General features: G+C 46.1%; 1 pseudogene; it reads right to left on the reverse strand.

Moving 5' to 3' along the window:
* Positions 1 to 2,701: 2,701 nt before the first annotated feature.
* LOC109759046 (V-type proton ATPase catalytic subunit A-like) overlaps positions 2,702 to 25,396 on the reverse strand; it is a 48,774-nt pseudogene continuing 26,079 nt past the window's right edge.

Raw genomic sequence — 25,396 nt, forward strand, 5'->3', positions numbered from 1 at the left:
ATAAATGGGTTTTCCATGTGGCTTGAATTAATCTGATGAATCTGCAATGTGCTTATTTTTCATCAACATATTTTACTAATAGCATGCGAACCCTCACTTAACCTGATGACTAACTACCTTATATGTGTTGCAGGGAAACAATGGGAAGCACTGAGGTTTACAGTCGAGGTTAGCACGTGCATCGTCCGTTGTCTAATAGCACATTATTGTGCAATTGCAGGAACCATTCTAATATTTAGGTTTTTAACAATTTGGTCTTGCACACGTAGGTCTTGCTGTCAGAGGTTTTGACCCACTATTCGACCCTTTTTGCATATGGAGAAATGAGTTGTTCATGAATATTAATCAAGTCAAGGAACTCAGAAAGATTGTTAGGATAAAGAAATTAGCGACAAAAAACAACAAGATCTTTGTCTGCACAATGAAGAAGACATCAGTTCACTACAAGATGGTACTAACTATTATACCTTGACTTTTTTTATTCCTTTGCCCCATTTCCAATATAGAGAAGATATTTATGCACATCCTTGTTTTCAGGCCTTTCCAAAGCAGTTCGATGATTACCTCTCAAACCACCTCTATGGTCAGGAGGCGAGTAAGGTTGTCATACAACACCCATGGTTCAATATTGAAGTGTTCCTAAAGCGGACGAAGGATGGACGGTTAATCATCCACAGCCACTGGCCTAAAGTTGAAAAGACCTTCAACATGAATGAAGGCTCAATATTCGCCTTCCGCTTCAGCAGTTTTCCAGATGAGATGCATCTGTCTATGTACCGTCTATGATGCTAATTTCAAAAGTTTCTAGATGTTGCATGTGAAACTTGGTGCTGGTGCAGTTGGGTAATGGGGTAGCTGAGTGCCGAAGCTATATCATGTTGTACTCAGATGTATTTCAATTATGAAATCCTGCTTCCTTAATATGGAAATGAAATATATTATGTGCTTAACATGAATGTCAGTTAGATTAATAAATGGATTATTAATAATAGCCAATTAGCCTGCTAATTGGGTTTTTCTATTGCAAACGGTTATTAAGAAAACACCGTGGGAGATAACCTCAGGCAACGCACACAGTTTCTAGGAATAAACCGTGTTGGATCAATGAACAATCACACATGACATCCTCTTGAAAACTGTTTTGGTTAGGCCACCTTGCGCAAACGTTTACCACATAAAAACTGTGTGTGATGGACAACCTTTGCCACACAGTTTCTTCTACGCACCGTGTGTGATGCATTCAATAACGCAAACGATAAAATTGATAATATCGTGTGCAATGGCAATGCTATCACAAACGATTTAACAGGGAAAATTGTGTGTGATGTACCTGCGAACGGAAACATTTTCCTTGGAGTGACTATGTGGGATGTATATACGAACAGAAATATTTAGCGAGGACTGACTGTGTGGGATGTACTTATGACCGGAAACGATTTCGCCTGTATAATTGTATTTTTTAGCACTACTGTACATATAACCATATTTGATCGCTTGCCAGTCGCACACGACTTCATTTTGCCGAGCGTGTGTGCCAGGAGGGCATGTCCCCGACGGTTTCTGGGTCGTGTGGGAAGGACCCCCTATCGCAGTTACTTACTAGGTGATGGTTCAGAACGCCGTCGCGGAAAGGGGTTAAAAACCATTCGTATACCACCTCGATGTACCAGTGAATAGAAAAACAAGCTCCATGTTTATGGTGTATAACCTTGGTGCTACATACCTATCTGCCAATCCTATTTTTCATGCAAGAACTAAACACATTGAGATAAATTCCCAATTTGTCAGAGAAAGATTTGCTCGAAGGCAATTGGAAATTCGGTTCATTCATTCCGAGGACCAAGTAGAAGATAGCTTTACAAAAGCTTTGCCCACCAGAAAATTTGAAGAGTTTAAACGTAATCTCAACTTGAGAAAGTTATGATTAAGGGAGGATGTTAAACATAATTGCACCAGGAGGTGTTAACATATGCGTGGACATCAAGTACTCATAGGGGCTAGGATAGGCAGGTTGTTAGGCTAGAGTTTATCTCTTGTTAACCGCATATCCCTATCTCTCCATCTCTTGCTGAACAAGCTATAATCTCAACAATATGTACGCATATGTCAAGGTTAAGTGAACATGCAATCGGCACCGTCAACAGGGTACGACGCTTCACCCAAAGCTTACAATACCAAGTGCCCAGAGATCTCACGCAATGCCTCAGCCCACCACGAGGTGGAGTCAGCCATCATACTGACATTCATGCCCATGTCACAAAAATATTCAGCTATTGTAATTCCTAAGGAATAGATATTACATAAGATTTTCATGATAAAGGGATAATTTTTGATCCATAAGTATGCATTATCAGCAGTTCAACACTACTTGCAATAATAAAATCATGCATGCTAATACATACAAGAAAAAAAAATCAAAGATACAGCTTGGAGCTTAGAAGAAGGTTGTATATCGATACTTTTATCCTAAGTCACCAGTAACAAATACACATGTGCCTTTTTGCTCCTATATTTGGGAGGAACATATATTTTATTGTTGTATTTTCATTCAGTATGATGCATTGCAGAGACTCTAAGGGCAGATGAAATTTCAGGTACTACCATGATCAATTGATCAAGATGATCAATACTACTAAATTATCATGTGGCATCTCAAAACTAGACAAGAGAAAGTGGGTTGCACAGTGATGATATATATGTCTATCTTGGGCCTAACTTTCATGGCTATCAAGGCATTACGCCTTTACCTGTGTAAATGGAGGCTTCGTGAGCAGGAACAAGCATGCTAGATGTGTTAGCCACCAATGGTGTTCTCTTCATGACAGACTTTTCATGCCCGTCAGGAAATGTCATTGTCAGTTAGGGGAAATCCATGAGAACTTCAGCCATCTCATTTCCTATTTCACCACATCCCACAGAAACCATAGCTTTAGAATTGGAGTATTGCAAAGATTGTTAAACTCAGCACTCAGTATAGAGATGCCACCAAGAAAATATATAGAAGGAGCATTCTCTTCAGCTATGACAACAGGGAAGTAAAGAATGGAGAATTAGTGATCACCTTGGCAAGTGCCTGACTAATGACAGTTTTTCCGCAACCAAAAGTACCAGGAATAGCACATGTTCATCCACAAACCGAGGGGAACAATGCATCAAGAACATGTAGGAACCATTTCACAATAGATAAGAATGAGATTTAATGGCGTCGAATGTGAATGAAAAACCAACATATGAGAATGTTTGATTTTCTAAGAACAGAAACCATGATAACAGAAAAACACATTTTATTATGGAGAGTGAAGCTCAAGATAAGTCGTTCACAAACCTATCCTGTAAGAAGAGGTGTGTCCGCAACAAGCTGTGACGCAATAGGTCTTGGTGTACACACAGGCCATGTCCGCAGTTCAACAAGTTCAACACTTTAAGATACTAATTTAGTCCTCCAAAGATCTTTACGAAATAACCTTTTTTACCTGAAGCAAAGTAAATTCCTTTTTGATGCCCTGAAATTCCAACTCCAACATTGTCTCCTGCATGGCTGCATACATAGCAATGGTAGTGTTTCAAATAAAGTGAAGCACAGGTACAATATGTGCAGATAAATTAGAAATTGGAATAAAGTGACAGCATCCACTAACCTGTAGGCTGTATTGACCAGCTGGAGCAATGTAACTTACTTTCCCCATAGAACAAGGTGGAAGGGCAACATGGTGGTTCATCAAAGTGTTCTGAAAGATATTTTTCCATAGATTCAACGAACATTAGAATGTGCATAGAGGCCCAAAGCTTCTATCCTTTTATACAATTTTATATCCATAAAAGAAAATTCAACATCACATGAACTTACAACATATAGATCTCCACCGGTAAGAACATCTCCAACAACTAAAGAAAATAATAAAAGGAGATGTTTTAGAGGGCACTCCAAAAATTGAGAGGATGCCCCTCGTTCACAATTAATTAAAATATGCTAAATGCATTACCTAACCTATTTGGCTTAAATTCCCACAATGCATCTTTGTCAAGAGTAGGGACTGAAACACCATGAGTAATGTACATATCTCCTGATCTGATAGCAATAATTTTTAGGGGACGCTGAAATTTTAACAGGAATGAGGTCATGACAAGTGACGTAGACAAGAGTAAATCAACGAAATGGAATGATTATCATGCTCAGCTTACCTAGATTCCATAAAAAAATGTTCCCAAGAATACTAGGACCCAACACAACAGAAAGGGGTTACATGTGCAAAGCTATTATGCGCTAGAACTTTAGACCAACTTAAGTTTTTTCCTTCGTTGGCTGTTGTGGTGGTGACGAAGGCAAGTGACGTGTGTTGGTGTCAAGCTCAGAGGATTCTTTGGTCTTTATTGTAATTTTATTTATTGGCTGGTGTTTCTTTGTGCAAAGGCTAGCGCTCTGCTGTCTTTCTAATTTGTCAGGTCGATGTTTATGTGGCTTGTACTATGTTCTTTATGATATAAAGGAGACATGTATTACCATGAAAAAAAGCAATCACCCCCTGAATTTCGCGGGTGGGCCTACGCCGGGGCCTGATCCTACCTTTTCTTCCAGCTAAATCAGTCCATGTCAGCCTGTTCATAAGTTTTTACATAATGAGCATTTCAAGGACGTGTTCAGCCGCCACCACAAGTCACAAGCTAGGTGCACTCGTGTAAGCATTTTTTTTCTTCCTTGGTTTTCTAGGGTTTTTTTCATGTTTGTTAAGTTTCATATTTTGCTTGGAGTTTCTTGGTTTCTAAAAATCTCAACTTTTTGTGGAGCAAAGGGTTCTTCATAAGGGAGCACACCTGTCACTACCAAAAAAATACACTTCTATGATGATACGTGTTTGTCACAATAGGTCGCGTTTTTTGTCATGCATGTACATCCATGAAAAATTTATGACAGAATCAAGATAGTCATACCTGTGCTGTCGTACAAGTGTTCCATGACATTACCAAAATTATCATCACGGAAGTGTCCACTTCCATGACGATAAATCGCGCGGCACAGAAGTGCTTTCGTCAAGGGTGACCGACACGTGGCATCCACCGTAACGGAACGCCGTTAAGCTATCGGGTCGGGTTTTGGATCCGATAACCCGTTAACAGCCCCGACCAATGGGGATTTTCCATGTGTAAAATCATCATTGGCTAGAGGAAACACGTGTCGGCTCATCGTTGGGATAGATGTCATCCACTCACTGGACAGAAGGTGCCTATGATACGTCGACACGTGGCATGGCCCAACAGTGGCCCATTCCTGGGAAAAGGCCGGCCCGTTTGACTTGGTCAAAAGCTGGAGGGCCGGCCCATGGAAAGCCTGTTAACGGCCTATTCGCACATAGCCCATTTACAGCCCGCTAACCCAAGGCCCGTTACGCCCTATCCGAATTAGGCCCAGTAGCGTCATCTGGGCCATCCAATATGATTCCAGCCCATTTTCACTTTTGTCCCATGTATAGCCCATGACGTCTTTCGGCCCATATGAGGCCCTTTGTAACTCTTGGCCCATTAGCGGCCCGTGCTGAAACTGGCCCGTAATGAACAGTGTATTACTTTACACCCATTAACGGCCCGTGGTGAAACTGGCCCGTAATGAACAGTGTATCACTTTATACCCATTAACGGCCCGTTATTCCGTTGGGCCGTTTCCAGCCCAAGTTAACTTTCGGCCTTCTGAGGGCCCATTTATTCTTGGGCTCATTTGCAGCATTCGGTTACTTACGGCCCGTTACTGTCATTTTCTGCTTGTGGGCCAAATTCAGCCCGTCGTTACAGTCGGCCCATTTGTGGACCGTTAGTCTGTTGGGCCATTTTCATAGCATCACCAAATACGGCCTATTAACGGCCCATTATGGTCAGCCCATAAAACGTACGATTTCCATTAAAGGCCCGTCTACGGCCCATTAAAGGCCCGTACAAGACCCATAAATGAGTCGGCGGCCCATGGATCCTACGAGACGTAGAAGGCCCATGGATCCTACGAGACGTAGAAGGCCCATGGATCCTACGAGACATAGAAGGCCCATGGATCCTACGAGACGTAGAAGGCCCATGGATCCTACGAGACGTAGAAGGCCCATGGATCCGACGGCCCGTGAAGGGCCATGGTCGGGCGAGTTGGCCCCCGTTTGAACGATATAGCATATTCAAAGAATTATCCTACTCAATACTATACAACAAAGAGATCAAGGCATAGAAAGGTAGAATAATCCTACACTATACAATAAAGAAATTACAGCCGATTATACCCACTAGGCATTATGGTTCGGCACAGGTGATAATAAAGCATACACAAACAGCAAATTACATACACTGGGCAAATACAGCTCATACATCATGGACGCGCATCAACTTAACTCCATTTGAACTATAATCACTTCAGAAAATAGGATTGGCCGGATTCAGATAGCACAAATTTCAGCCTGCAAAATCTCCAATTCCTTCATGGTTACCCCAGTGTCTTGTTTCATTTTTTTGACTCCTGGATCTAATACCTGCATGTACAGTCTCAACTTGTTGATTATACGTTGACAATCATGTACACGTTCTCTTGCCACCTCTAGTTGATGCTCGAGAACATCAGCACATTCCAATTCCAATCCATAATCATTCGGTAACGGCCATGCCGCACTGCTCGCAGATCTTTGTGTTGATGTCACTTCATCCTGAAATATTTCTGTAAGTACACATGACTAGGGAAAAAATATAGTTACAACAGTGAAGCGAACAAGACACTATTTTGTACTACATGGCAAAACAGGACTAACAATAATGTTACACGTCACTTTCAAAAAATATGTTACACGTCATGAAGCATAAGCAGGTGATATTTTAAAAGTTATAAAAAAGATAGTCTGTGCAGCCTGCATACAGAAATCCCTCTTAGCTCACCAGAGGAGTATGATGTTGGGGTCCAATCGAAAACACAGACAAGTTACAAATTTAGACAGCACGTTGCGTATAAGTAAGCAAGCAGTTGGCCATTCTGTGCCTCAATTAAAGTCTTAGGGAGCATAATGAACAGCAGAGGGTTTCATACAAACATACTACAGCAGGCAAAACTATGCAATCATTAGCGTAGTATAAACTAGATTGTGAGCCTCATGCAATAATAGTTGGTTAATAGACTTCAAAGCTTCAGGCACACTTCGGCAGAGTAATTAAATGGTAAGGCCTTTAATTATGTCAACTAATAGTGATACAAGTACCGAACATCAGGCATGATTATTTGGGCATCTCATTAACTGAGGACAAATAAAGCAATTGAAAAGAGAAAATTAACTATGCCTGAAACAAACAAGGAATTGAACTGTTGAGTTGCATGCAGTGACTTACCTTAGCAGGTTGAAGAGGCTCAGCGCAGCTCCTACTTCTCTTGCAAGGCTCCTTCCTAACATCTTGTACTTGGAAATCCTCAATCTTATCTTCATTGCACCCCCTCTGCAAGGTGACACAAACTAGTTACTCGTCTCCTTGGAAGATAAATATGCATACTTTCCAGTCTGTGAACACAAAAGGATGAGATTATAACAAAACAACACCACATAATGAACAATGACGCATCTCTTGCACTTGCACACAATGAAATGAGCATTTACTATGTCTGCACTATGTAAAAACTAGGCATACCTTCGAACTGGATCTCCAGGTACTCTTGGAGAGCCTACTGTAGTGTACAGCCAAACCTTTATGTCACCTATGAGTTAGACAAGGCCCCACTACAGCAGCCCTAGTGTTTAAATCGTTGACAAGCTCTGTTAGAGTGTTAGGTCAAGAACAGCAAGTAATCAAAGCAAACAGTCCTAGTATGGCTGGCTGATGCAAACAAGCAATTGAACAGATGTGTGAGCAAATCTTACGTATCAAGAAAAGAAGCAAAGAAGGAGGCTTAAAGACCATCACTTGACTGACCAGATTTAAGGGGCATTTAAACATCATGTGCAACGTATGAACTAACATAAACATTGCATATTCCAGATTCTACAATGGAATACACATGTATTAGGTTATGCCATGTATGATGATGCCTAAATGTATAGATAGCAGGCAGGAGTGATTCATCATTGCACGCACAATTGAATTGCAGGTTAAGGGCCAGTTCGATTCTGCCTTTTCAGGGCATATTGTCAAAATAAGCCATAAAAGATGTAAAGAAGTCATTTTTGAGTTATGGGCTTGGGCTTAACTAATTTCGCTTTGGAGGGGGGTGTTTCGGGTAGAACCTCACAAAAAATTGAAGGGAAGGGGAATAGTGAAATGACTCTGTTGTCTGCCTATATTACACTCAAAATGCAACTGCTGACACCCGTGTCACACCTGACCCTCAAGTAAAAACAAACACGCAAGCATTCATTGCCATGCCCGCTTGCATCTCCTCTCCCCTTTCCCTCTACCTCGATCCCCTGCCTGCAGCACTAGGGTTCCTCCAGCGAGCCGTCGCCACTGGTCCCATCTGGCCTGGTCCTCGACGATGCTATGTCCAGCTAGGCTACATGGCCGGCGGGTAGGGGAAAATCTCCCTGGCTGCTCCTCCCTCTGGCGCCGCCCCTCATTCTCATGGTCTCCAGCAGCTGCTCCGCTGTGGTTCATCCAACGCACTACTCCGGCGGGCGCTGCACAACTACGGCTGATGCCACACTGCGGCAGAAGGCACCTTATTCCCCCTCCCCTCCTCCCAGGCCATGGCCTTGAGGTGCTGTTGAAGGATGAGCTCATCCAACAAGGTGAGGATCTCCTCTGATTTTTTTGCCAAATTTTCATTCTGATCCACTATACGATGAATTGCTATGAGCTGCTTCTACTGCTGCTATATGATGCATTGCTATGAGCTGCTCCTGCTGCTGCTATATGATGAATTGCTATGAGCTGCTGCTGTATGATGAGTTGCTATGAGCTGCTGCTGCTATATGATGAATTGCTATGAGCTGCTGCTATATGATGAGTTGCTACAAGCTGCTCCTGCTGCTGCTATATGATGAATTGCTATGAGCTGCTCCTGCTGCTGCTATATGATGAATTGCTATGAGCTGCTCCTGCTGCTGTTATATGATGAATTGCTATGAGCTGCTGCTGGTATATGATGAATTGCAGACAGCTGCTGCTGTATGATGAGTTGCTATGAGCTGCTGCTGCTGCTATATGATGCTTTCAGGTGGTGCTGCTATACGATAATAACCAGCCACTTGGACCATCGAATTTCAATAAATAATTGTTCTTCATTTAAATGTGTGTCATGCGTTCTTCGTTTAAATTAGGAAATGGGATCTCTATGGAAAATATTGACCAAAGTAGATTGTGCCAAGTAGATGGTATCTTTGTATTTGCATTTTGAGCAAATAGTGATGGTCTGTTTTCCTATCATATTAATTACTGCACTGGGTTCAATTTGTGATGTTTGCAAGTCAAATTACTTTCCATATGGGCAGCAAAATGAAAAAAATATAATGCAATCTAGACTTTCCACTGATCATACCAAAGATAAGCTGAAAACGCAATGAAAAGAACTGGTTGGCTTATTACATGGAGCTTATATTCACAGGTGCTTATTTTCTTAGGATAACTCGTAATAACTGTCCCTAAGAAACTTGGCTAATAGGACTGGCATACAAATAACATGTCACGATGATTGCAATGGAGGAGTGACGTACCATAGCACACTGTATAGGCTCACCGTTGCCTCTCCTTTTTTTTGCGATGTTCCATGAAATTGCCACATACATCTTGTACTTTTTCATTGTGTAACCCTATCTGCAAGTTGACACGGCTAATTTCAGACATCTCTACATGATACTACATTGCATATCACTTGCGCATATTAAAACCACCAATTAACGATTGTGTGCGTACCATAATCTAGCCATGACTCTGTATGCTGGACTAGCAGGCACTCTAAGGGAGCCTAATGTAGTGCACTGGAATTCCTACATGCCACCTACGATTTTGTGTAATGTACTGCCCCTGTTCCTAAATATATGTCTTTGTAGAGATTCCAGTATGGACCACATATAGATGTATATAGATGCATTTTCGAGTGTAGATTCACTCATTTTGCTCCGTATGTAGTATCATGTATGACATCTACATATCTAATTTAGCAGTCAGTAGTAGAAATCATTGTCTGCACAAAGGGATTACTGGTCAAAAATCCTAGCAAAGCACGCTGGCAGGCACAGAACAATACAAGAGAGAGACGCGCTTACAAGATCATAGCAATGCCTCAGTCCAGGATCTTGGTTGGCCAAGCTGTTAGATCCAGAAGAAACATCATCCTTGTAGTTTTTGCCAGCTGCATAACAGGTAACAGCGATCGGTTAGTATATTTGAAGTACGTCGGGCAGGTGATGCTGGACGGGTTTAAAGGTGACAAGTACCTAGGCCGTGAAGGGTGCTTGGCATCTCTCCAGACGGTGGGAATCAGGTTAGAAACATCGAGGGTGATGACGCTGCGCTGGCTGTCGGGGTCCGGTAAGGAGATCTAGAACCGTCGAGTAGGGTGTTTGTGGAGCGGCTCCAGTAGGGTGGACTACGGTGTGGGCGAAGCGGATCTGTGGCCGTGGACGAGGGCGTAGGTGAAGCTGCTTCGGTGGTTGGGTTAAGGATGGTGTCGATGACGCGGTTCTGTGGCCGTGGACGGGGCATCAGAAGCTGCGCCGGTGGTTGGGTTAAGGATGGTGTCGACGATGCGGATCTGCGGCCATGGACGGGGCGTCAGAAGCTGCTTCGGTGGTTGGGTTAAGGATGGTGTCGATGATGTGGATCTGCGGCCGTGGACGGGGCGTCAGAAGCTGCTCTGGTGGTTGGGTTAAGGGTGGTGTCGACGATGCGGATCTGCGGCCATGGACGGGGCGTCAGAAGCTGCTCTGGTAGGTTGGATGAGGGTGCGAGGAAGAGGATCTGAGGCCGTGGACTTGTGAGTTGGCAAAGCGGCCCTGGTAGGGTTGAGAATGGTATAGGCGAAGCTACTCCGGTAGGGTTGACGATGGTGTCGGCGAAGCGGCTCCGGTAGGGTTGAGGAAGGTGTCGGCGAAGCGTCTCCGGTAGGGTTAAGGAAGGTGTCGGCAAAGCGGCTCCGGTAGGATGGAGGAAGGTGTCGGCGAAGAGGATCAGAGGCCGTCGACGGGGGCGTCGGTGGGGCGGCTCCGGGGGTGTGGACGAAGCGTCTCCGGTGGGGAGTACGAATGAGCCGCTGCAGATGCGCGGCGGTTGACGAGAGTACCGGCGAAGCAGATCCGACGCCGTGGACAAGGCCGGCACTGAATGGGCTGTGGTACAGTGGTGGATGAGTAGTCTACTTGTTTCTAGGGGAGGTGAGAGGGGTAGATGCGGCCGCAGAAGCAGATCCGGCGAGGTGGACGCCGCTGGCAGTGAATGGGCTATGGTACGCCGGTGGATGAGCAGTCTAGGGTTTCGAGAGGGGAGGGGAGAAAGGGCAATGAAGTACGGACGGCGTGATGTAAGACGCTCTGGTGCTGTGGAGTTAGTCGTTTTTGCGGGAGGGGGAGAGGAAATGGGGGTGTCGTGTAGTGGGGGAACCGGAAGTTACCAAAGCAGCCCCGACCTATCATGTAGATGAGGGCGGTATTGTAACTGTTGGTCTCCGTGCACCATGGATAAAAGGGGTATTTCGCATGCTAAAGACTAAGGTGGCGGAAAAGAAGGAGGCGGGGGATTTTGCCGCCCGCGGGATCGTTCGTATCCAGTTTCAACTAATTTTGGACCGTGCTAGCGGGAAGGTCATGCTAGACTGTGTACACGGGGCACGCGTCAGCAGTTAACAACTGGTGTGAAGTCCACCCCAGAAAAAAAAGACAATAACTCGGCATGATGCGCCGATAACTTGGACGTTCACACGGGCGCGGCCAATCGTACGGGTGTAGTGGCGCGTTCACAAAAAAAGGGATCAAACGCTCAGCCTATTTATTTCTCGTGTAAATAGATAATTTAGTGTCATTGGTTATTTACTTTAAACATAATGCATTGACGTGTTAGTGTAAAGGCGCACAAAAAGAAATGGATATTGTAGTCAGCTACTTAAAAGTGTTACCTCATATGATTACATAGCCTCCATTTCATAAATTGCGTACCCGTTGAATTCATACATGAATATTACATATATTACTTCAAAATAGAAACTTAAATCATCGAAGAATAATGAATTTGAATGCAAGAGTAACAATGGTGCATATACATGATAGCTACATTGGTTGTTTGAAGAAACATCACTGTAACTTTGGCATGCACAACTGAAAAGGTTTATTTAAATAGAAAAAAATGTGATATGTGAGTGTCCAATCTTTATAGCGTTGAATCGATATTGTACCTTTGGCCACGATACGAAGTAGATATTGACTTATGTTCAAGCGATGCACGTCCACGATCGCTAGATAGTGATACGTGAATGAATTGTGCAATCTCTCTCACACGCATACATATCTCATTTCCCTGTGGGCATCGGAATCACACACGTGCACTTCGTGTATTTCTCTCCCTCCGTCAGGGTTAAATTCGTCTTTCTACCCCGTCCTACAAGTCTCTCACACAGAAACACACACGCTCTCTATGTCTAACACGCCCACCCCTTTAATTCCGCCCACCCACAGCCACTAATGTCTCAAAGTATAATAATGTCTCTCACACATATGCTATCTACCTATCCCTTAATATAGCTAGATATGTGTCACACAAACTCCTTCTCCCTACTAGCAAGATGCCCCTGCGTTGCACGGAACATCAAGATGCATTTGTATGAGAAGTTTATCTTGTGGGAGAAAAGGATGAATGAGGGAATGCCTTATTTGCAAATGCGGAGAGGGGTGTGGGTATCATTTTGCAAAATTGCCATAGTTTCCTTCCTGTCCGTCGGATATAAATCGGATGGCGTATATTGCAGGATGGCAGGAACACCATCATCACCAACTCTGTTTTTTATAAGAGTAGAGATATGTGAGTGTCACTGCCCCCCCCACCACACACACCCACCCACACTTCCCAACACCGAAGGAGTAGGGTGACACCTCGATCTTGATACTACTCTATCGACTGGCTTCTCTCTCAAACATACACACACACACACACACACACTACCCAGCACCGAAGGAGTAGGGTGGCACATCGATCTTGATAATAATCTATCTACTCCTCTTTCAAACACACACACACACACACACTCGCTAGTTGTGCCTCTGTGCCTACCGCGCACACTCTCGATACGTCTTTCTCTCCCTCCCCCCCCCCCAACAATGACAGCAAAAGGGTGACAACTCGATCTGATCATGATCTGTCAATTGGTTTCTCTCTCAAACATTGTGTCTCGGTGCCTCGCTCGGTAGCCCCCTCGATATGTAGACTTCTCGCGCGCGCACAGCTGTAGTGACGATGACGCTGAACCCAGTGTGCCTTACTTTTACCGGCCTCATGTGATAGTTATCACCCTGTTTTCTGTTAATTAACAAGGCAACCTTTTCTTTGTTACTACTAGTGACTCTGAAATCATTCGGGGCAGACATAAAATATATCACTTCAACCCAATTATCACAGCAACTATTTTAAAAGAAATTAGCTAGCTGCCCGTGCATTGCACGGAACATCAAGATGCATTCGTATGAGTAGTTTATCTTGTGAGAGAAAAGGTTGAACGAGGGAAGGCCTTATTTGCGAACGTGGAGAGACGTGTGGGTATATTTTTGCAAAATTGCCATAGTTTCTTTCCTATCCGTTAGATATAAATCCGACGGCCTATATTGCAGGATGGCACGCACACCATCATCACCAACTCTGTTTTCTACTCCCTCCGTCCAAAAATACTTGTCATCAAAATGGATAAAAAGATATGTATCTAAAACTAAAATACGTCTAGATACATTTCCTTTTATCCATTTCGATGACAAGTATTTCCGGACAGAGGGAGTATTTGTCTTTTTAGAGATTTCAACAAGTGACTATGACCGGACCTTACCAACATACTCAAAAAAGTAGTCCATAATTTTGATGTTACCCTCTTTTCTTGGCGGTGCAGTGCCATCTGGATACCTCATAAATAAATCATGGATAAATCTGACCCCTTCCTGAAAAGACATACGGAGCAAAATGAGTGAATCTACACTCTAAAATATGTCTACATACACATCCGTATGTGGTAGTCCATTTGAAATTTGAAAAAGACAAATATTTCGGAACGAATGGAGTATATATAAGAGTAGACATGGAGATATATCTCCAGCATGGTCTACAACAAAAATGTGCTGGGCTGGTTAGCGCCGGATGCTTGCAACGCGATGACATGAGTTCGAATTCTGTCTTTTAACTTTATATTTTTATATTATATATTACTCTACTTATTTAATATATACTTCTTTCGCTACTGCACTGACAGTGGAACCCACAGAGTACTTCGAATACAAGATTAAGGATGGACTTGTTTCTTTTTAACTTTCTGTACGAAGCTGTAGCCACCCTGCAAGTCACGTGTACACTGTACATGCAATTAACTTTTTATAGAGGGACAATCATACAGGAAATTAACTCAAATGGATTGGATGTCACTCTATTATTTCCAGCATAAAGAGCTTCTCCAACGGCAGCCGGCAAATTTCCTCCCGCTTCCTTAAGCGGTGGACGACATCAAACGCCAACGGCATACATTTTTACAACTCTAACCAACCAGATGAAATTCGTGCAAACATGGACTGATTTCATATAAGCATGAAGGATTTCGTATAAAAAAGCCGGATCTTCATATAAACATGATGGATTTCATTACATTTACATGAACTAAGAGGTGCCAATCCGGCTCTCTTGTATAATTAATACTCCCTCCGTCCGGAAATACTTGTCCTAGAAATGGATGTATCTAGACTTATTTTAGTTCTAAATGGCCGCCCACGGATCCCTTTGTCTTCCTCATGTCCGTCAGGCACTTGCGGGGTCGACGAAGGTCCTCGGAAGAGACGAAGCAGCAAAGAAACCACCTGAATCCGCGGTCGTCACCTCGGCGGTGGCCTTCATGGGTCCCAAGGGGCGGCGGCCTCCCGTGTTCTAGTTCTCCTCGATGATGGCGGCGGACACGGAGAAGCTGGCCACCGACTCGTCGCTCTCCACGCACCCGGCTTCTGTCTCTGCCTGCATGGCGCTGCCGCAGGAATGGGAGGCGCGCCCACAGACACGGGAGGCGCGGCCACCGCAGACACTGGTGGCGCGGTACGACGTGGCAGCGACGACGCCCGTACCGGCATGCTAGCCGGCGTGGAGCAACTCGCCACTCCTCATCGAGCTGAACTGGAGTGGCGAGTTGCTGAACCACGCGCCGGCTTGGGGCGGCAACTGGCTCCGTCGGGCCAAGCGAGGTTGGTGAAGCACCGAGCGGCCTTGCCCGTATCCGGAGGGCTCGGCGGGCCACCCAGCCGGGTAATATGCCGGAGAACGGCTCATCGGAAGCCATCGGAAGAGTGGAGAAAATGGTGAAGGAGGAGATGGGGGAGCGGCGGAGGGGTGCGATTCTTGCCCGCTGTCTGTCTGGCCTCGTGTAAATAGAGGGCGGACGGTAGGAGCTTGGCCGGCGTCTGGCCTCGTTTAAACTAAGGGCGGGCAGGAGGAGCTCGGCCGGTGTTGCGTTTAATTCCGGCCCGCTCATGAACGGACGTGTGGTAGGAGTAGGATTCTCGGTTTGCATCCGGGTTTAACAGAGGGGTTTAATGGAGGCGCCGGGCATGCAGCGGGCGGCGCAGTACTATTCGATTTGACAGCAGTAATGAGCTGTCAAATCACAAAGGCCCTCGCCTCTCGTGAAACCGACCGAGCTAGACTGCCCCGCCCTCTAGCCTTTAAAAAAATGTATATACTCCACTTTTGTACAGTAGTAGTATCGATGGATTGCGCCATGGAGCAAAACTTGAAATTAAAAAAAGTTGGTACATATAGAGAGCGCTCGTCGCCAAATTATGCATATAGTACTATTAAAAAGGCTTGTCACAAAATGGTGTCCAGCACAAGTGCACAACCCACCCCTCAAATAAAACTAAGCACCCTGGAATTCTTTGAAAAAACTAAGCACCCTGAAATTCTTTGACAACTATACTGCTGGCTATATGATGTTGGCCATATATATTGTACGTAAATAATGTGAAGAAACGAGTGGTAGTACTATACCAACTAAAAGATGAAATGTAAGAAATACTAGTATGTACGTACTGAAGAGTTAAAGTAACAAGAAGAAACATAACATAGTTCTGCTGGGGGCTCAGCACAACACACCCCCCAAATTAAATTAAGCACACCTGAAATTAAACTTTGCAACTATTCCGGTAGACACTGCATTAGAACCACCATGAGCAACGACACTGCCACCTTACTCGGAGTCCTCATCCACGTCCTCGACTTCATCCTTGTCCCTCTTCCTCTTGGCCGATACTTCTTTGCTTGAACCGCACACTTGGTTGTTGCTCTTCATCCAACCCTTGTAGATATTGAAGCAAAGGTAGCCATCCATTGCAGCGTAGTGGATGTGGTCTATATCTAGTACATTCAGCTGCCATGCATGACGATGAAACATGTATGGAGGTTTCTCCAGTTTACCGTACGAACGATGAACCATGGCTCCTGTCAGGGTCAGCATTGAAGGCTAACGAGAGGACACCAGCCAATTCTTCTGGAGGTCGAAGGTGTTGCCTACAACGAGGCCTATCCGACGCAGGACTTCTTTGTCGTTACCAAAGTCTACAGTAACGAATTTGACTAGGTTGCTCTCGAGGAAGTCCTTAAAATCCTGGCACTCAACGTCGGCATGGCATATGTGGTAGACCAAGCATAAGTCATGCACGCAAACCTGGATCACGGCGGGCTTCTTCCTCTCTTCGTCCTTTAGATCCTTCTCTCATCCCAGGACTGTGGTGTACTCAACATCTAGCCCAGTGACCCACTCATCATCTGAGTCTTCGAACATGCGTCTGAAGCGATAAAGGCATCCTTTCACCATCGCGGAAGAACGGGTGTAGATGACGTCGAACTCATCGCCGGTGATGGTTCTAACCTTGTACTCACCACCGATCGGGGAGATTTGGGACGCCATGGATTTGGGAGGAGGGTTAGGATTAGTGGAACTGCCGTAATGTGAATGGACGGGACAACTAGGAGCGAACCGCCATAGTATTGAAGGACGTGCGGGGACGAGTAGGAGCGAACTGCCAGCGTGCGAACGGCAGGGTAGTGGCTTTCCATTCTCCCATGATATAGGCTTCCGAGAGCCCTTGGATCTGAGATCGAACAGTTGCATGGCGTTCTAGACCTATGGGTGAATATCCTATCCTGGAGGGTTATTCTGCAAATTTTTAGCAACTTAGCATGCGACCGTTTGATCTCCGATCCATGGGCTGCCAGCAGCCCGTATCGTGGTCGCGCCTACCACGACCGTCGCGTCGCTCATGCGGTCGCGCCATTGGAGATTTAACACGGTGCGTTAGGCTATCTGATGTTGGCATGTCATACATAGTCATCACTTAGTCACTCATACTACAACAAGGTTTTGGCTATAAGGTTGGCTATAAGTGTATTTATCTTTTTTACTTCTCTCTATCTCTTTCTTCGTACTCCCTCCGTCCCATAATATAAGAACGTTTTTGACACTAGTGTAGTGCCAAAAACATTCTTATATTATGGGACACAGGGAGTACTAGTATTTATTGCATTGCCAAGGAGTGACCTCTTCCAATGAAATGGTGTTGCTAAGTTTGCTTCATTTAATTAGCTATAGACTCAAAATTGTCTTTTCACCTAGGTACACGCGCTTAGCACCGTTTCTTCCTTGGGTCACCAAACTAGTCTCCCTCTTCTTGATTAACTTGCCACATCAGACTTTATGCCTATGTGGCAAGCTTAAGCACCTGTAGGAGCAAGTAAGTACAATAGTGCGCTTTACATGGCATTTTTTCATATGTGGAGGAAAGAGAGGCAAGGAAAAAGTGGAGAAGTGGGCTCTCATGCAAGAGCCAGCCTCTACTACATGGTGGAGCATTGGGAGAGGCACCTGTATGGAGGTGGTCAGGAATCGGGAGACTCACGCCGGTCGTAGCGTCGCAGTTAAAATGATAATGGCAAGTCAAATCACAGGGCCCCACCTGTCCAGCAGTAACTCGCTGTCAAATCACACAGCCCTACGTTTGCAGCAGCCTACTCCCTCGTCTTCTCACGTCTCTGTCGAACCGACTAGGCGGAACTACCCCTCCTACCGCGCAGTATACTCCCTCCGTCTAGGTGACCAAGGTGGAGAGGAAAACGAGAGAACTTAATGTTTAGTATTTGCTAAGGCTGGTTGTAATGGTACTAGCCTTAGCAATTTTGATGAGGTGTCATAGAATTAAATGAAGAAAGAGAGAGAGTTGAGTACTATGTGTCATACATGGCAATAAATAAAGTACTACATGATACTAATATATGATACATGGCGCAGGAGTACTAGTATTATTAATACAGTTTTGCTACAACTCATCTAGATGAGATATAATTTGGTCTCATTCATCTTTTATAGCCATTGGATGTGATGCTATATAAGATGCGTTCGTGCTGACGTGGGTTGTATTTGTTCTTGTGCAACGAACTAACCACTGCATGTCATGTTTGATAGTCTCAAGTCATTAAAAGCATACAAGCCCCACATCTCTTCTTGGTTGATTCCTCTATTTATGTCAAAAAATAAGAAACAACATGAGAGTTAATGCACCACGCCTATGTGTTTACTATTTGGTTTTCGTAAGATGACTTAATACTCACCTAGATGGAGGGAGTATTCGATTTGACAGCGGGCGGCGCAGTTCCCGATACGGCTTTAATGCAGACGAGGGAGGGAGTAGCGGTTCCCGATATGTTGAACGGCCAATGCATCCTCCTTCAATTAATGCATGAGGGAAGTAATGGGAGGAGGTCCGGGAAAAGAGGTTGCACGATGTGAATGCAACGCAGTTTGCCCTCATTGCCCTCATATAAAGGCGCCCCTCCATTCCAATGCATCTACCACATCGTACGCACCTAAGCATTTGCCTAAGCACCTACACTAAGTGCAAAAGAGCTCACTCCAGACCCATGGCGGCGATGCGCGTGAGCGGCCAGCGGCTGCGCCAGATGGTCCACGATGCCGGCCTGCGGCATGGCGCCGAGGATCGTCTCCACACGGTGTTGGAGACCGGCTGGTGGATGGCCGCCGTCGACGCCAACTACGACTCTCAGTTGGACCAGATGATCGTTGCCACCAGCAACAAGTTCACCGTCCTCAAGAAGCTCGCGGACGACATCGCCGTACTCCTCCAGCCCGCGCGCCCGGGCTCCTCATTGCCTGCCACCCTAATCGGCCTCCATGGTCGGAACCTCTTTCAAGCACTGGTGGCCCTGCGACTGCCCGCCGACGCCACGAAGAATGTCCACCTGGAGGTCGCGCTCGCCGCGAGGCGCCTCGCCCTGCAAGAATTCATCGACCTACACATCCACGTGTACGAGCAAATCATGTACATAGGTATCTACAAGGCCAGTGAGGACGCTACGACGTTGGCCTTCCTCAGCTGGCTGGAACCCTTGGATGCCTTTGCTGAGAAGCACCTCGACCTCGCCACAAAAGCCGCCGCTCCTTAGCCGCCGGTCGGTGGCCCGGTGCACTAAGTTGAGGAGGAGGAGGTCGTACGTTCGTGGATCCATCTTTCTTCTTGCCTTCTGTAACCACCACTGCGATCGCATCATCGTGGCCTTAATTCTTATTGTGCTGTTGCATTCTCGTTCCAGTCAATACCGACTTGTGCGATCCCTTTGCTTAATTATATGCATCACTGTAACTAGTACTCCATCCGTCAATTTATAAGTTGTGCTTACCTTTTCCATCAACTTCGTGCAACGCGCGGGCATCTTGCTAGAAACACTAGAATATGTCTATATAATCCGTATGTGATAGTCCATCTGAAATCTCAAAAAAGACAAATATTTAGGTACGGAGGGAGTAATATATTAGGAGTATATCAAAACAATAGTGATTTCTTTCAGGTTTGTGAACAAATACTACTATTCTACTACTTTGGATCCGTCGCAACGCACGGGCACATTGCTGGTAAAAGGAAAAGGCCTGCCGCGTTCGCGTCGCACCCCCACACGCCCAGGAATCGGGAGTACAACACGGCCCGTCCGGCACGACACATAGCTTAGGGAAGGCGTGTTGCCTAGCATTTTCACTTTCATGTGGGACCACCGTTGAGCAAACCGACACCCCGCGCGCCGCCGGGTTGGAAAACAGAAACGAGGGGCAGATCTAGCTGTAGCACGGAAGCCAAGAAATTTGGTGTCAGACGGGGCTCGTTGATAGAGTAGGAGCATTCCGTACTAGTACTACTCCTACTAGTACCAAGTTTGTACTCCTAATACTATATTACTAGTACTACCACTATACAACTAGTAGGTACGTGCACGGCACAACATCGTAGGAACAAAAAACGGGAAGATCTTGTTTTGGGTGATTTATCTTTTTTTCAATCAAGGTAGTATGAATAATATGATGTGGGGGGCACCCATGAAGCTTATGTGGCTTGGTTGCAGGGCTACGGAAGGTTAGAGAAAAATAAATAGATAATGTGTTTAGAGTGCACTCCACTAAATAGATATACTTTGGATCCATTGCAACGGACCGGCACATCTATATCTATACCCCCTATATAGTGTGTGAAAAACTTTGAAAGTTGGTCGTTGGATGAAGCCAATCCGACGGTACAAAGATGGCAAATCCGAGCACTACTGGCCGTTGGATATCATCCACCAGATTCTGCCACATGTATAATCTAGAAGACTCCATGGTTGAACTTAATTCATGACTAACTTTGCCACAACTAACCTTAGGCAAAGTTATTAGTTCTTCAAAATGAGAGCCACAAGTTGGCAATCCTAAGGGAATCTTGCCACATTTTTTGTGTGTATCTCATGTGGGGCCTTATTGTGGCTTGCCTAAGGTGTGGCTTGAACCAAACACTCACCTAAGTTAATCAAACTTGCCTAACCTTACATTCCACCAGATTTTGCCACATGTTAGAATCCAGAAAGCTCCACATGTAGAAGCATAATGCACAAACCACCAGAATCTCATGCGTGCAATGCACGTGTACCTTACTAGTACTAGTTCGTAGTAGTAAGAAACAAATTCCAGTTTTGGCACGAGCTCGTACTGCGGGAGCACCACAGGGCCTGCCGCAGGAGTTAGATTTCCCTCTCGGGGCCCACGAGACCGAACTTCAGTGGCTTAGTGCCCGGCCTTTGAGTCAATTACATGCGGACCTTAAATGCGGCTGGCCCACATGTCATTCTCATGGTGGTGCCGTGGTTCGCGACTCACTCGTTCGAGATGAACCGGCCGGTGGTGGCGTGGCTGTGGCGAGGGTGCCACAGCTGGGCGTCGGGGCGTTACGAGGCGTAGATGGCCACACCGGCGGGTACTACCTGTAGTACATAAGTACTCCAGCTGAGGATTGATGACCGGGACGAAATGTGTCACAGCCGCTAGATGAAAATTCGATGGTGCGGGAGTATGGATCGGAGCACAGCAGCGGAGCAGGCAAACCGCGTCCAATCGGGTGTGTCTGTGGTAGAAAGTTGATGGTCGCCGCAGTTCAGCTGGCCCGCATGTCATGCACACAAAGGCAGAGGAGCGGTGGGGCCGAGAGGGATGAGGGGCACGTCGGGGGGATGAGGATCCCCTGACGCGAACAATCCTACCATTCTGTCACTGACATGTGGGACCCATAAGCGTGGGTCCCACCTGTCAGTGAAGGAAAGGCAGGGCAAGGCAGTGATAGCCACGTCAGAGGATCCATGTCCACGTCAGGGGACGTCGTGCCGTGGGTTGGAGCGGCGTCGTGGGAATCACGTGTGGGTGTGGCAGTAGTAGAAACAAGAAACGTGATGGTCTCCGTGGTTCAACTTCCATGGACAAGCTGTCATGTCTGCTGACACATGTATATCAAAACTAGAGTGTTTATGCAAGTGAACAAGTATTATTCTACTACTTTGGATCCATTGCAACGCACGGGCCAGCACATTGGTAGTAGTAGTGTCCATCTCTATCTCTAGAGGCCTTCCCTCGTTCATCCTTTTCTCTCACAAGATAAACTACTCATACAAATGCATCTTGATGTTCCGTGGAACGCACGAGGATGTTTCCTTGGGGGTCTCTCCAGTGCGGCGTGGCCGTAGTTGCAAGTTGACGCCCCTTGAGATGCCGACGTTGAGGGGCACTCGGATTTCCTCCGATCAGTAGGTAAGATGAGTTTGATCATGTAGTAAATGCATTCTAAAGACTACTTCCGTGTCCATTTCCTAATTCTCCCCCTGCCCACTGTTTCACAGGTTAGGCTCGGTGCGAGTGGAGATTGGCTTGCATATGTACGGGAGGGTACGAACATCAATTTGCACAACATTTACAACGGTGACACCGTTCCCGTAGAACCTTTGTCCAACATTGGGATCAGCCATGCAATGGGCCACCGCATGAATTGGTACGATGGAACCACGGTGAGATTGAATAAGATAGCACGAACCTTGCACATGGCGGTCAAAGGCGGACCATGCTGTCTGCGGCCGATTTGTTTCCGTACGAGTAGGAAGACGATGTGCTCCTTTCTAACCGCATCTTTGCGGTGACAAACCAGGGGACTTATTTTGTATGGGACACATCCTACGATATACTCCCTCTCTCCCAGTTTATTTGTTTTGAATCTTTTCGTTTTATAAGTTTCAAATTCAAATTTAGAGCTCCCCATCACATGTTGAGATTACAATGTCCATTAAATCATTGCGTGCATGTATAGTAAAGAAACAAATCTCGAGTTTGGCACAAGTTCGTGCTACGGGAGCACCACAAGCCCTGGCGCAGGAGTTACATTTCCCTCTCAGGACCGTCGGGACTGAGCTTCAGCGCCTTACTACACCTACCTTTGAGTCAATAACATGTGGACCTGATAGGTGACTGGTCCACATGTAATGCTCCCGTTGGCAGAGGGGCAGTGGGGCCAAGAGGGGTGAGCCGCAGGTCGAGGACGTGTGGTTTCATGGGTTCGAGCAGGGTCGTGGGAATCGCGGGTGGCTGTGGTAGAAACTTGATGCTCGCCGCATTTTAGGTGGCCCACATGTCATGCACACAAAGGCAGAGGGGCGGTGCGGCCGAGAGGGGTGAGGCGCACGTCGGGGGGCGTGGTGCCGTGGGTTGGAGAGGCGTCGTGGGAATCGCGAGATGAAACGTGATGGTCGTCGTAGTTGAACTTCCATGGACAAGCTGTCATGTCTACGGACACATGCACTGCATACCGATCACTGGAAGGAGTAGCAGAGAAAGCTATATATGCGGATAAATAGTTCCTTATAGTCAAGCGGACCCACGCTACTACTCTGTTCCAAAGACATGCACACCATCGAAATAGTCCATTTATATCAATATACACCGAGAGGGAATAAATTTTTTTACAAGAGAGGAAATAGTTCATCCATCCATAATGCCCTCCTGCTGGTGCAGCCTTTTCTTCTTCTTCTTCTTCTTCTCCTTCTTCTTCTTCTTCTTCTTGTTCTCATTCTCTGTGGGAGACGGCTTCGCAACAAGCTCTTTGGACCTTGCAGCTATCTCGAAACTCACACGGGCATCGAGGGCAGCATATTTTATCCGCTCGTACGTCAAGGGATAATTCTCCCATCCAGACAACCTTAATGCCACCGTCTCGTCACCCTTCTGAAGATTTGTACCGAGCACAAAATTTGCTACGTCGAATAGGGATGGTGTCTATTTATCACAATCTTCTACAGGAATTTTGATTCTGGTTTGTAGGTCAGCGATGCTTTTCAAATCAAGGTTGTACGGCTCCAGCTTCTGTTTGTCCCCTTCGATGGCTGCCCCACAGAAGTATATGTCCTCCCGAGACAAGAAATCGTGAAGCTCACCTGGTATGGAGGGCGAGTGTATGATGTGGTACACCAAAACATCATCTTCGAGGCACAACTGAAGTACGGCGGCGCGCTGGATCTTCCCAGGGGCACGCTCCGTGTACTCTGCGTCGAGACCGATGACCCTCGTCTCTACCTTTTTGAGGGAGTTGGATACATTGTTGATCTACTTCCGAACAACCCTTGGGTGGACGGTGACGGTGGCAACTATGCGCATCGAGCCTTCGACGAGGACATGTTGGACGCTAAAAACCTGCATCTCGATCTCTTTTGCCATTTGGAACCGCTGGAACGGAGGGCTATGGTTTGGAGAATTAGGATTAGATGGCTAGTCTAACTGAAGTAGTAGATGATTATTTAAAGAGGTTAAAACAATGTGAACGCAGTGGGGTTTGGATGCAAATGAAGACGAAGGGGAGGTGAAGAAGCCGAGGAGAATCGGTTCCCGATGGAGAAGTAAATGGGAGAAGTGGCGTGCAGGAAGTTGATTAGACGGCTAGGTAGACTAAACGAAAAGGTTGTGCGGGTAGACTGATGAGTCGTGCCTGTTCGTGTACGTGCCCATCCTTCCTGATAGGTGGGACCTATGCAAACAGATATAAAAAATGTGTCGTAGTTTTTTTTAGCGTGTGAGTGGGAGACACAACATTCTCTGTTTAAGGAATACTCCCTCCGTTTAGGTGAGTATAAGTCACCTTATGAAAATCAGGTTTTCCCAAAACCTTTAGGCGTGGAGCATTAACTTCCTGCTCGATCCCTTCCCAGCCTCGTTAGCCAGCGTTCTCTTCCTCTGCTGCCATGTTCTACCTTTCCATTTTTCCTCTTCTCAAGTGTGGAACGATCTGCATGCTGTCCTTGATGCACCAGAACGACCACTGCATGCATCGTGGCAGGGCGTTGATTGGGCATGCACGAGAATTTGGTTCTGCTCGCAATATGGATGATACCTGAACGATGAAGTGAACAGGCATGCTAGCACGGGAGACCTATTTCAGCTATACAATACTGGAGTACTCAACTGTGGTACACTTGATGGTCAAAATACTATTCATCCGGTCCTCACAGTGAAGTGACAACACCCTCCGCCTGACACTAGTCCAGGCGGCGTGTTCGGGTTACCAAAGTCAGCCTCACCTTGTGCACTATGCAGTCTGGCACCGCCACTGTACAGCACATTGGCGCCTCGCCTCGTCTCCCTCTCAGCTCCCATAGCACCACTCCATCTCCATCTCACTATGCCCCCGTGTACCGTCGCCTCACTCGCCTCCCCCAGTACCACTATTCCCTCGCTAGCCGCTCCAGCACCGACATCCTTCTCCCCCGTAAATCAAGCCCCCTTCCAAACTCCACCATGGCCGAACGCGAACCGCGCCGCATCTATATGAGCCGCGATTGGAGCAATCTCCCCAGTGACATCCTCGACCTCTATTGTTCGTGTATGGATATG

This window comes from Aegilops tauschii, chromosome 6 (genome assembly GCF_002575655.3).
Source record: "Aegilops tauschii subsp. strangulata cultivar AL8/78 chromosome 6, Aet v6.0, whole genome shotgun sequence".
Classification (NCBI taxonomy): Eukaryota; Viridiplantae; Streptophyta; class Magnoliopsida; order Poales; family Poaceae; genus Aegilops; species Aegilops tauschii.